Source organism: Cetorhinus maximus, chromosome 17, assembly GCF_964194155.1.
Source record: "Cetorhinus maximus chromosome 17, sCetMax3.hap1.1, whole genome shotgun sequence".
Lineage (NCBI taxonomy): Eukaryota > Metazoa > Chordata > Chondrichthyes > Lamniformes > Cetorhinidae > Cetorhinus > Cetorhinus maximus.
The window spans coordinates 84,521,146-84,534,247 of NC_135895.1; the positions used below are offsets into that span (position 1 = coordinate 84,521,146).

Consider the following 13,102-nt stretch of genomic DNA (forward strand, 5'->3'; position numbering starts at 1 on the left):
TGGAACAACTCAATCTTTCCCCAGTACTGGTGCCAGTGCTCCGTGAATTGAAACTCATTTCTCCCGCAGCAATCTTTGAGCCGTGCGTTCAACTCTTTGATCTTATTGACCCTATGGCAATTTGCTCATGGTTCAGGTAACAATCCAGAGATTATTACCTTCATGGTCCTGCTTTTTAATTTAGCCCCTAGCTGCTAATGCTCCCTTAACAATACCTCTTTCTTAGTCCTATCTATGTCGATGGTATTAACTTGGACCATGATAACTGGGTCCTTCCCCTCCCACCTCAAGATCCTCTCCAGCCCTTTGGAGACGTCCTTAACCCTGACACCAGGCAGGCGACACAACCTTTGGGACTCATGCTGTCAGATTCAGAGAACATTATCTAACCCACTAACTATGCTGTCCCCTAGTACGACTACATTCCTTTTCACTCCCCCAACTTGAATGGCCCCCTGCTCATCCTCCCTGCATTCCCTGTTCTCTTCCACACAGGCTGCAAGGACGTTGAGCCTGTTGGATAAGTACCAGGGCTGAGGCTCCTTTAGTGCTGCCCTCTGGATCCCCATGTCTGCCTCACTCCTGTCCCTGACCATGAACCAAATCTGAAGTACTTAATCTATGGGACGTGATTGCTCCCTGGAACAAAATGTCCAGGTAACTTACCCCCTCCCTGATGTCCCGCAGAGTCTGAAGCATGGACTCCAGCTCATCAACTCTGAGCTAAAGTTCCTTGAGCTGCAGGCACTTACTCCAGATGTGGTTGCTGCAGATCATACTGGTGCTCACCATCACTAACATGCTGCAGCTGCAACACATCACCCACCCTGCCATTTCAATGCTACATTTAAAAATCTTTCCATTTTATTCAATCATTTTATTCTAAATCACTTCATGAAACAAAGATTAAAGTTCAGGTTTTAGTGACTGTTCTCCTGCAGATTCCTGGGTCCGATAGTTTGGGGTGAAAAGCCCCATCAGTCGATGTTTTCTAATCCCCTTGATTTATAATAGGTTTTGCAACCAGACGCTCCTCTGTCTCGATCCAGCAGGGTCCAATGATATGGTAAACGAGCAATCCATTTTCCCCTGCTGCCGTTCGTCCCCCTGTGAAGGTAGATGGTAGCGAGTCCGACCACCATCAGGCAGCCAGCCATAAGGCAGAGGCCTGGCAAGATCTCCTACCACATCCTTGGTCTCCTCCCTTCCCACCCAAACTAATTAGGGTTTCAAGTTTAGAAATGTAAGAGCCTCAATGATTACTTGTAGTTATATTAAATTGTTTAACTTGTTAATCTATAAATTTAATATCATCCCAGTACCAGTTTAAACTGTGGCTCTAGTTTAGAGAAGAAAATAAACCTTAATACTCACCAACCAACCACCTACCTGCTTACCTAATTAATGCCTCTGGATTTCAGCTCACAGGTGTCGCTCTCTCTCACTCTCTCTCTCTTGGACTGTTACTTGTCTTGTAAAAGACCAGAACAGTACCACTTCCCTCACTGCACCAATTTCTGTCTCTCACCAAGTTCCCGAGTTCAGTGTGCTGTCGAATCTGTACCCTGTCGAGCTGGGCTCCCTTGTCACTTAACTTGGTGCATTAGGAAAATCATCCTGTTTTTGTACAAACATGTTAGCCCCAGCTAATTAAAATCTCCAACAGTAATTGAAATCTGAAGCAATGAAGGCCCACTCTTTTAAAAGTACAGTTTCAGTGCCAGAGAGATTATTTGGCAGTAATTAAGACTTACGCCACTGTTAACAATTAATTTCCATGTGAACGGACAAGCCTTACCTTTTTTCTGGTGAGTTTATTGAGTAAATACTAAAAATTCACACCCTTCCATCATTGCTGAGACACTCAGCGAGATACTATTAGAGTGAAGCTTCCAGAGGAGCAGGGCAACTTGGACAACGACTCCCTAATTTCCATGTTTAACTGTGCACATGTGAATGCTGGTAGTTGTCCAATTTTAATACCTGTGAGCACTGATAGCTTCACCATTATTTCTGCGATAAAATCTGGGCCAAAGTCTTTCCATTAAATGTATTCTTGAGCTTCTTGTGTTTTCTCTTATTAAATTGATCAATCACCAGCCTGTCCGTCCTGCTGACTTGTGTGCATCTTCCTCATGCCCTTCACAGTCCTATTCTCTGTTTACCAAACCTCCTACTTGGGCATCATTGGCAAATTTCAAGATTTTGCTCTATATACTTAGTTTGAACCAATTTCTTGTACAGAGCAAAAGTAGAAGCAATATCTCCCTGGCATGCACCACTGTGCCCCTCTGTGTGTCAGCCATGGCTCAGTTGGAGGCATTCTTGCCTATGGATCACAATTTTCCCGGTTCAAGTCCCACTCCAGGGGCGGGATTTTCCGGCTCCGCCTGCGGCTGGGATTGTCCAGTCCCGTTGAAAGTCAATGGACTTTTGGCTGGGCCACCGGATCTCCTGCGGTGGGTCCCGCCACAACAGGACCGGAAAATCTCGGCCCCGGCCTTGAGCACAAAAACCAAGGCTGACGCTCCAGTGCACTGCTGAGGGAACACTGCAGCAGCAGAGTGCTGTCTTTTGGATAAGACGTTAAACTGAGGCCCCATCTGACTGCTCAGGTAGATGTAAAAGATTCCATGGCACTATTTTGAAGAAGAGCAGGGGACTTACCCTAGTGCCCTGGCCAATATTTATCCCTCAATCAACATCATAAAATGTAGATTGTCTGCTCATTATCACATCAGTGTGAGAGTTTGCTGTGTGCATGTTGGTTGCTGCGCTTCTGACATTACGACAGTGACCGCACTTCAAAAGTACTTCATTGGCTGCAAAGCACTTTGAGACATCTCGTGGTCATGAAAATTGCGAAATAAATGTAAGTCTTTCTTTCTATCTCCAGCCCAGGCTTTGGAGAATCAAGAAACTGTGGTACTCTCCGCAGAATTCCCAGACTGGGAATTCCCAGTCATGTAGCCACATTATCTATATGGCTGGTCTATTTAAGTTTCTCATCAATGGTAATCCCCAGGATGTTGATAGAGGGGGAATTCAGCGATTTACTTTCACAAATCCATGCTGGCTATCCTTGATTATCCCACACACTTTTAAACGCTCGCTAATTTAATCTTGAGTTTTGCATTGTCAGAACTTGCATTGTTAGGCGGTGATGGTTGGAAAAAGAGAGACTACTCTTTATACTCTTATATTGCATATCATCCACCTTTATAAGAACATAAAAACTAGGAGCAGGAGTAGGCAATTCAGCCCCTTGAGCCTGCCCCGCCATTAAATATGATCATGGCTGATCTAATTTCGGTCTCAACTCCAATTCCCCACCCTCGCCCCATAACCTTTCAACCCATTACTAATTAAAAATCTGTCTATCTCCTCCTTAAATTTATTCAGCGTCCTGGCATCCACTGCACTCTGAGGTAGTGAATTCCACAGATTCACAACCCTCCTCATCTCTGATTTAAATCCACCACCCCTTAGCCTAAAACTATGGCCTCTCGTTCTAGAATGCCCCAGAAGGGGACATCCGCTCCATGTCTACTTTGTCTATCCCCTTTAGCATCTTATATACCTCAATTAGATCTCCTCTCATCCTTCTAAACTCCAGCGAGTATAGGCCTAAACTGCTCAATCTCTCCTCATAAGACAAGCCCCGCATCACTGGAATCAATCTAGTGAACCTCCTCTGAACCGCCTTCAATGCAACTACATCCTTCCTCAAGTAAGGGCACCAAAACTGTGCACATTACTCCAGGTGTAGTCTCACCAATGCCTTGTACAGTTGTAACAACACTTCCCTATTTTTATGCTCTATTCCTTTCGCAATAAATGTCAAAATTCCATTTGCCTTCCTTATTACTTGCTGTACCTGCATACTAGCTTTCAGTGATTCATGCACGAGGACACCCAGATCCCTCTGCACTGAAGCATTCTGAAGTTTCTCTCCGTTTAAATAATAAGTCGCCTTTTTATTCTTCCGACCAAAATGGATAACCTCACATTATCCACGTTAAACTCCATCTGCTAAATTTTGGCCCATTCACCTAACCTGTCCATATCCATTTGTAAATTTCTTATTTTTTCATTGCAACTTACTTTCCCACCTATTTTGGTGTCATCTGAAAATTTAGCTATAGTACCTTCTATCCCTGAATCCAAGTCATTAATATAGATTATAAATAGTTGGGGCCCAAGGACCGAACCCTGTGGCACCCCACTAGTTACAGCTTGCCGTCCAGAAAAAGACCCATTTATCCCGACTCTCTGCTTTCTGTTGGTTAGCCAATCCTCTATCCAAGCTAATATATTACCCCTAACTCTGTGTGATCTTGCCTTGTGTATTAATCTTTTGTTCGGCATCTTATCAAAAGCTTTCTGGAAGTCCAGATATACTACATCTACAGGATCCCCATTATCCACTTTGCTTGTCACATCTTCAAAGAACTCTAGCAAATTAGTCAAACACGTTTTACTCCTCATAAAACCATGCTGACTCTGATGGATTGCATTTTGGCTTTCCAAATGCCCCATTACTACTTCCTTAATAATGGATTCCAACAATTTCCCAAAAACAGACGTTAAACTGGTCTATAGTTTCCTAATTTATGCCTCCCCCCCCCTCTTTTTGAATAAGGGCATTATATTAGCATTTTTTCAATCCACTGGAACCTTTCCAGAATCCAGGTAATTTTTGAATATTATAGCCGATGCATCCACTATCTCTGCTGCCACTTCCTTTAAGACCCTGGGATGTAGGCCTTCAGGTCCTGGGGACTTGTCACCCTTTAATCCCAATAGTTTGCTCAGTACTTTATCTCTAGTGATGGTGATTGTTCTAAGTTCCTCCTTCTCTATATCCTCTGCAGTACCTGTTACTATTGGGGTGGTACTACTGTCCTCCACCTTGAAAACTGAGGCAAAATATTGATTAAGCGTCTCTGCCATTTCTGTGTTCCCCACTATTAACTCCCCAGTCTCATCCTCCAAGGGACCAACATTCACTTTAGCTAATCTCTTTCCTTTTACGTACTTGTGGAAGATTTTGCTATCAGTTTTTACATTTTGTGCTGGTTTTCTTTCATAATTTACCTTTGCTCTTTTTATTTTTTTTTAGTAACCCCTTGTTGATCTTTAAAAGTTTCCCAATCTTCCAGCCTACCACAAACCTTTGCAATTTGGTATGCCTTAGTTTTTGCCTTTATGTTATCTTTTACTTCTTTGCTTAGCCAAGGATGCTTTTTCCCCCTCTTATCATCTTTCTTCCTCTTTGGAATATATTTTACTTGGGAGGAATTGAATATCTCCTTAAACATCTGCCACTGTTCATCAACTGTCCTACCTTGTAGTCCTCCTGCTCAATCCACTAGGGCCAAATCTGCCTTCATGACTATGTAGTTATCTTTGTTTAACTCCAGAACACTAGTGCGGGACTGAAGTTTCTCGCTCTCAAACTGAACTTGAAATTCTAGCATGTTATGATCACTCTTCCCTAGAGGATCCTTTACTATGAGATCATTAATTAATCCCATCTCATTACACAAAACCAAATCCAGAATAGCCTGCTCCCTGGTTGGTTCCACAACATATTGCTCCTCTAATACACTCTATGAACTCTCCCTCGAGGCTACCCTTGCCAATTTGATTAGCCCGGTCTATATGCATATTAAAATCACCCATGATTATTGCCGTGCCTTTTTTACATGATCTCAGTATTTCCTGGTTTATACTGTGCTCTATTGCTGAACTACTGTTTGGAGATCTATAGATTACTCCCACCATGGACTTCTTTCCCTTGCTATTTCTTATTTCTACCCAGACTGACTCTACGTCTTGCTCTCCAGTGCCTATATCATTCCTCACTATAGCACCGATCTCTTCCTTTACAAACAAAGCTATACTACTACACCACCTCCTTTTCCTTCCTGCCTATCCTTCTGAAACACTGAATACCCTTGGATATTCAACTCTCAAGCCTGTTCTCCCTGTAACCACGTCTCAGTAATCACCACCAAGTCATACCTATTAATCTCTATTTGCGCTGTTAGCTCATTAATTTTATTCTGAATGCTACATACATTCAGATACAAAACCTTTAAGTTTGCCATATTGTCAATTTTCCCTACTCTTATATGATTCTTTGGTGCAATATGGCGTTCACACACTCTGTCCCTTCCTTTCACTTTTTGGTAACAATCAGCCTCATCACTAACCTGCACTCTTACCCTCTCCTTAAACTTTGATTTTTTATATTTCCATGCAACTGAACCCTCCCCCCCACTATTTAGTTTAAAGCCCTATCTACAACCCTAGTTATGCGATTTGCCAGGACACAGGTCCCAGCATGATTCAAGTGGAGCCCATCCGAACAGAATAGCTCCCTCTTTCCCCAGTACTGGTGCCAATGTCCTATGAATTCGAACCCATTTCTCCCACACCAATCTTTAAGCCACGCATTTACCTCTTTAACCTTATTGACCCTGTGCCAATTAGCTTGTGGCTCAGGTAGTAATCCAGAGATTATTACCTTATTGGTTCTGCTTTTTTAATTTAGCCCCTAGCTGCTCGTATTCCCTCAGCAGAACCTCTTTCCTCGTTCTACCTATATCGTTGGTACCTACGTGGACCACGACAACTGGATCTTTCCCCTCCCACTCCAAGTTCCTCTGCAGCCCAGATGAGATAACCTTAACCCTGGCACCAGGTAGGCAACACAACCTTTATAACCAATCATCCTGTTACACACAAGCACACGTGAATCCCCAATTAATACCCACAACCTGAATACAATTAACACCCAATTGATGTACAATTAACGTTCTCATTTTTTTAACTATAATTTTGTAAATACTGATGCAATATATTATTAATTAATATCTCTGCCATGCATTCACCCTCTGCAATTAGAATTCTGCCTTCATCACAGAGCGGTTTGAGCATCTCTTTAATAATCCTCTACTTTTAAATGTTCTTAAGTATTATATCATCTATTAATTATTTTATATTACTCATTTTCTTATGTGGAGAAAATTTTCGACTTCCAAATTGTCAACACTCACAAACCTTTCTTTGCCAGTTTATTGGGGGCCAGATCCCCTTTTTTACCTCACTGAACTTTGCCTTCCAATTCTCTTATCTTTGATTCTTCATTTTCATTTTCTGTTCTTGCATTTAACCTTGCTATGGTCACTATGACCCAATTCTTATCTCACATCAGTTATTCATTTCTCTAAATCTTTGTTTTACTAGAAACAAACTGATCTAAGAAGCAGCCGTGGATGCATTCAAAAGCTTTATTCCACTCTATTTAATGTGGTTATACCCTGTTGTTCTGAACTGTCTGCAGATCACCACCTTTGTCCCATCTCCCTTGTTTTTTGACCTGGAATGAACAAAGAATCATACTGTTTCCCAACCTCTTGCTTAATTATATCCGTGTGGATTCTGTCTTAATGTAAACCCCTAGGACATCCATGTGTTCTAAAGGCTGTGATAGAATTGTTTACTAACTGTGATCCAATCCTGAAAATGTAAAAATGGGAATATTAAGAACCTAGTTTCATTGAGTCTTAAACAACATCTCTGTAATAGCTGCTACATTTTATCCTTCCGTAGTTATCAATGTTTCTAACTCTCCAATTTGGTTTTGAATTCTTTGTGCACTCATATATATATATCATTCTATCTGATCCAGTCGACCCTTATCCTTTTTCCTGGTTTGGTCATTGAATTTTTTGATATTCCTTGCCTTTCTACAACCATCGTCTTGCTTCTTACTATCCTTTCTTCTCTGCAGACACTATATACAATCAAACTTTGTACCATGCCTGAGGCCGTTTAAACAGTCAGCTTCAACAACTTTCACTGGAAGCTTATTCCAGAAGTGCATTATACTTTGAATGAAAAGATATTGTTCCTGTGCGCCTCTTTGACTAGTGACTTCTATATAATTACAGAGAGTATACAGTAAAGAAACAAGCCATTCAGCTCAACCACTCAATCCTCCTCCCATCTTTTCTTGTTTGATTCTATCAGGATGACCCTCCATTTCCTTCTCCCTCATGCTTATCTAGCTTCCCCTTAAATGCACCCTTACCATTTGCCTCAATTACTCCCTGTGGTAGCAGGTTCCACATTCTCACCACTCTTTGGGTAAAGAAGTTTCTTCTGAATTCCCTCTGGTTTTGCCCTTCCCCTGTGGCAAGTTTGGTGTCAGTGGTGGTGGGGGAGTGGGGGTGGGAGGGTGGGGGGAGGGGGCGGTGCATTTAATCAGGCATGGGGGTCAGACCCTGCCGTCTTTCTGCCCCAACCTCCCTGCCCCGCCTCCAATTGAGGCCTTTAAGTGGGCAATTAATGCCCACTCAAGGGCCTCATCCTGCTGCCGCTGGTAATAACCCAGTGGCAGGTGTGGGACTTGTCATGCAGGGAGCACAACAAGCAAACCTCTATGGGTTTGCGGCCCCTGGAGTGGGAGTGGGTTGGGGGTGGAGGTGAGGGGGTAAATCGCTCGTTGGTCAAGGGATCCGGCATCGAGAAGAGGGTTCCCCCGCCCTTGCTGCCAACCCCTCTCCAGCTCCCTGAGTTCCTCTGACCTCCCTAGCCACCCCTATCCTGCGAGTCTTCTCTCGCCATCGCTAACATGTGGCCTGGAATCCGACGATCCTAGGCCTTGTGTGGGTGTTGTGCTGTCAGCAGTCTCCACCTCCCTGGTGGTGCTGCCGTTCAATGGGGTTGCCGGCCTCTGTCTGGCCAGCAACCGTCAGTGGCTGGGACTTCTACCCACATGGTCTTTGACCCCAGGGAAGCCCCATCGTTCTCCAGTTAAGTACCTGAGTGGCACTTAATTCAGTGGGCCTTCCCTAAAAGAGGTGATGTGGGCCTCTTACCAGCTCCCTCGCTGATGGGTGAGACCCCTGTCACCTCCATTATATACCACCCACTCCCTCTGTATTCATTCTACCAAAGCCTTTCAATTTTAAAGACCAATGTGAGGTCACCCATCAGCCTTCTTTTCTAGGGAGACCCAGACTGTTCAGCCTTTCCTGATAGGTATAACGTGGCAGTTCTGGTATCATCTTTGTGAACCATTGTTTGTAAGTGTTGTTCCATATTATTTGAATTCTTTTCAATCATGAATATTAAACCTGGATAATCCTGGTTAAGTTTTCTTCCTAAACTTGAAAACATTGCTTGGGTCAGCTTGAAGTCTTCACGTTCACAAAGGGGCAAGTCAACTTTATTCTTAATCTTTACTCATGATGTAGAATTGCATAGAATGTACAGCGCAGTAAACAGACCGCTTGGCCCAGCTCGTCTAAAGTGATGTTTATGCTCCACATGAACCTCCTCCTACCTTTCCTCGTTTATCCCCCTTAATCATAACCTATTCCTTTCTCCCTCATGCACTCATCCAACTTATTCTTAAATAAAAACAAAAGATCGCAGGTGCTGGGAATCGGAAATAAAGAGAAAATAGTCTAAACACTCAACAGGTCAGGCAGCATATGTGGAGAGAGAAAGAGATTTACCGGCCGGGATTTCCCGGCCCTTTCGTGGGTGGGACCCACCATGGGCGAGGCGGTGCCCCAGTCAGAAGTCCGTTGACTTGTGGTGGGACCAGAAGATCCCGGCGGCGGACGGGTAAGGAAAATCCCGCCCAACGTTTCAAGTTGACGAACTTTCATCAGAACTAGACTAACTCAGAGATGTTGCAGTTTTTAAGAAGTACAGAGTCAGGGCAACAGTGGAGGAGAGTAAATAACCTATGGGGAATTAGTCCTGCGATCGGGTGGAAGGCAGGACTAATTCATACCATTTACAATTCTGAGTGTTTCCAACATAATCTGTTTTTATTCCTTGCAAACAATATCAGTTTGTGACAGCTGGCATCATCCTGGTTGCTGAAGGGATTAAACACAATTTCAATTTTGACCATTGGCACCTCCCTGCAGCTTATGGTCTATTTGAGCAGCCCTGTTCTTGATTACCAGTGCAAGCCTTGCAGAACTATGTGACGGGTTAATGGTCCTCAGCAGAGGAGAATAGCTGGCATATAACCCATTTCATGCTCATGTGTCTCACATTATAAGAGGTTATATGTCAATTAGGTCTGAATGTATTCAGGCGTTTACACTTTGCTCACCGATTTGTTTATGTTTCTTCACTTTGTTTTGAGTCCCTTTCTTTGTTGAAGACTGGGCCTAATTAAGGTTCAGTGACTTGAAGCATCGGTGGGCTTGAGCTAATGTAAAATGGTGAAATAAACACCAGTTAGTTAGGTACTGTTAATCAGAGTGAATACGTGGATTTAATTAGTTCCATGCTCTTCTGCTTTGCATTCAGAGTAGCTATAAGCACCATTCCTTTTCATGGTAAGGCCTTCCCACAAACAAATGAATTTTTCCAATTAAAAAAAAAAATGACTGCTCTTAATCCAAACCATTCTTGCACTGTGTCTCCTGTTGTTTTCATTCAGTCCACATGGGAAAATGGGAACGGGTCAGTGGAACAAGCTAACCTTAATAATTGGTACAACGCGCCAGATGACCATTTACCCAAAACATCAGATATGTTTTATAGAAAGGGCAGTCACACATCTGGAGGCTGCGACCCATTAATAGGTGGTTGAGAAAGAGCCTGCAGGAGAATATGTAACACGGACTCCCAACACTTCATTTTTACTGGTGCTCAGTCTCACGCACTGCTGAAATCCAACCTTTGAACGACTATGCTTCTGGCAGTGCCTCAATACTGTGAATTGTTTCTGCCATAAAGTAAACCCACCTCTGGGAAGTTACAAGAACATACATTTGTTTTTTTTTGCGGCTGGGAATGTTCATTAGACCCAAGCAATATGTCTCTTTCCCTTAGATGTCAACCGGTGCTTTTCAGCAGGTCTGGTGAACGCATAGTTGCCCTTTAAACCATCACATGTTGCCAGGTGCATTTAAGGGAAAACTAGATAAACGTTTGAGGGAGAAAGGAATAGAAGGATATATATATAAGGAGAGACGAAGATGGGTGGGAGAAGGTTCATGTGGAGCGTGAACCCTGGCACAGACCAGTGGGAGACAGAAAGTGGGAAAATACAAGCCAGTTAGCCAAACATTTGTCATTGGGAAGATATTAGAAGCTATTATTAAAGATGTTATAGCAAGACACTTAGAAAAATCCAAGGCAGTCAGGCAGAGTCACCATGGTTTTGTAAAAGGGAAATAATGTTTAACCAATTTATTGGAGTTCTTTGAAAGAGTCACATGTGCTGTGGATAAAGGGGAACTGTTGAATGTACTGTACTTAGATTTCCAGAAGACATTTGATAAAGTGCCGCATCAAAGGTTATTGCAGAAAATAAAAGCTCATGGTGTAGGGGGTAACATATTGGCATGGAAAGAAGGTTGGCTAGCTAACAAAAAGCAGAGGGTTGGCATATTTGGGTCTTTTTCTGGTTGGCAGGGATCAGTGCTGGGGCCTCAACTTTTTACAAATTATATAAATGACTTGGATGAAAGGACCGAAGGAATGGTGGCTAAATTTGCTGATGACACAAAGGGAGGTAGGAAAGTAAATTGTGAAGGGGATGTAAGGAGGCTGCAAAGTGACATGGATAGATTAAGTGAGTGGGCAAAGATCTGGCAAATGGAGTATAATGTGGGCAAATGTGAAATTGTTCATTTTGGCATGAAGAATAAAAAGGAAGCTTATTATCTAAATGGTGAGAGATTGCAGAGCTCTGAGATTCAGAGGGATCTGGGTGTCCGAGCGCATGAATCACCAAAGATCAGTATGCAGATACAGCAGGTAATTAGGAAAGCTAATACAATGTTATCATTTATTGTGAGGTGAATTGATTAAAAGTAGGGAGATTATGCTTCAGTTGCACAGAGCATTGGTGAGACCACATCTGGAGTATTGTGTACTGTACTGGTCTCCTTATTCAAAGAAAGATGTAAATGCATTAGAGCAGTTCAAAGAAGGTTTACTAGACAAATACCAGGAATGGGCGGGTTGTCTTACGAGGAAAGGCTGGACATGTTAGGCTCTTATACTCTATGTAGCTGAAGTGTTTTGCCAAATCTATCTTTTGCTTTCAGATTTGAAAATGTTAACTTGTTTCTTATGCCATTTGAATGCTCGCTATGCTGTTTGAGTGCTAGCTATGCCGTTTGAATGCACACTATACCATTTGAATGCTCACTGTGCTGTTTGATGTTCGCTATACTGTTTGAATACTCACTGCTGTTTTACTGCTCGCTATACTGTTTGAATACTCACTATGCTTTTTGAATGCTCACTATGCTGTTTCAATACTCACTATACTGTTTGAATGCTCACTATGCTGTTTGAATACTCACTATACTGTTTGAATACTCACTATACTGTTTGAATGCTCATTATGCTGTTTGAATGCTCATTCTGCTGTTTGAATACTCACTGTGCTGTTTGAATGCTCACTATGCTGTTTGAATTCTCGCTATACTGTTTGAATATTTGTTGTACTGTTTGAATGCACACTATACTGTTTGATTACTCACTATACTGTTTGAATGCACACTATACTGTTTGATTACTCACTATACTGTTTGAATACTCACTATGCTGTTTGATTACTCTCTATACTGTTTGAATGCTCGCTATGCTATTTGAATGCCCACTATGCTGTTTGAATGCTCACTATGCTGTTTGAATACTCACTATACTGTTTGAATGCTCACTATACTGTTTGAATACTCACTATGCTATTTGAATGCTCACTATACTGTTTGAATGCTCACTATGCTGTTTGAATGCTCACTATACTGTTTGAATGCTCACTATGCTGTTTGAATGCTCACTATGCTGATTAAATACTCACTATACTGTTTGAATGCTCACTATGCTGTTTGAATACTCACTATGCTGTTTGAATGCTCACTATGCTGTTTGAATACTCACTATGCTGTTTGAATGTTCACTATGCTGTTTGAATGCGCACTATACTGTTTGAATACTCACTATACTGTTTGAATACTCACTATGCTGTTTGAATGCTTGCTATGCTGATTAAATACTCACTATACTGTTTGAATGCTCACTATGCTGTTTGAATACTCACTAT

At 42.3% G+C, this 13,102-nt stretch overlaps 1 protein-coding gene and 1 pseudogene across 1 annotated transcript in view; one reads left to right on the top strand and one right to left on the bottom strand.

The window, feature by feature from the left end:
• The window catches only part of pappa2 (pappalysin 2), a 477,685-nt gene that overhangs the window by 214,744 nt on the left and 249,839 nt on the right, over positions 1–13,102 (top strand). The gene's annotated exons all lie outside the window — the stretch shown is intronic.
• Positions 927–1,190, bottom strand: LOC144692557 (NADH dehydrogenase [ubiquinone] 1 alpha subcomplex subunit 1 pseudogene; annotated as a pseudogene).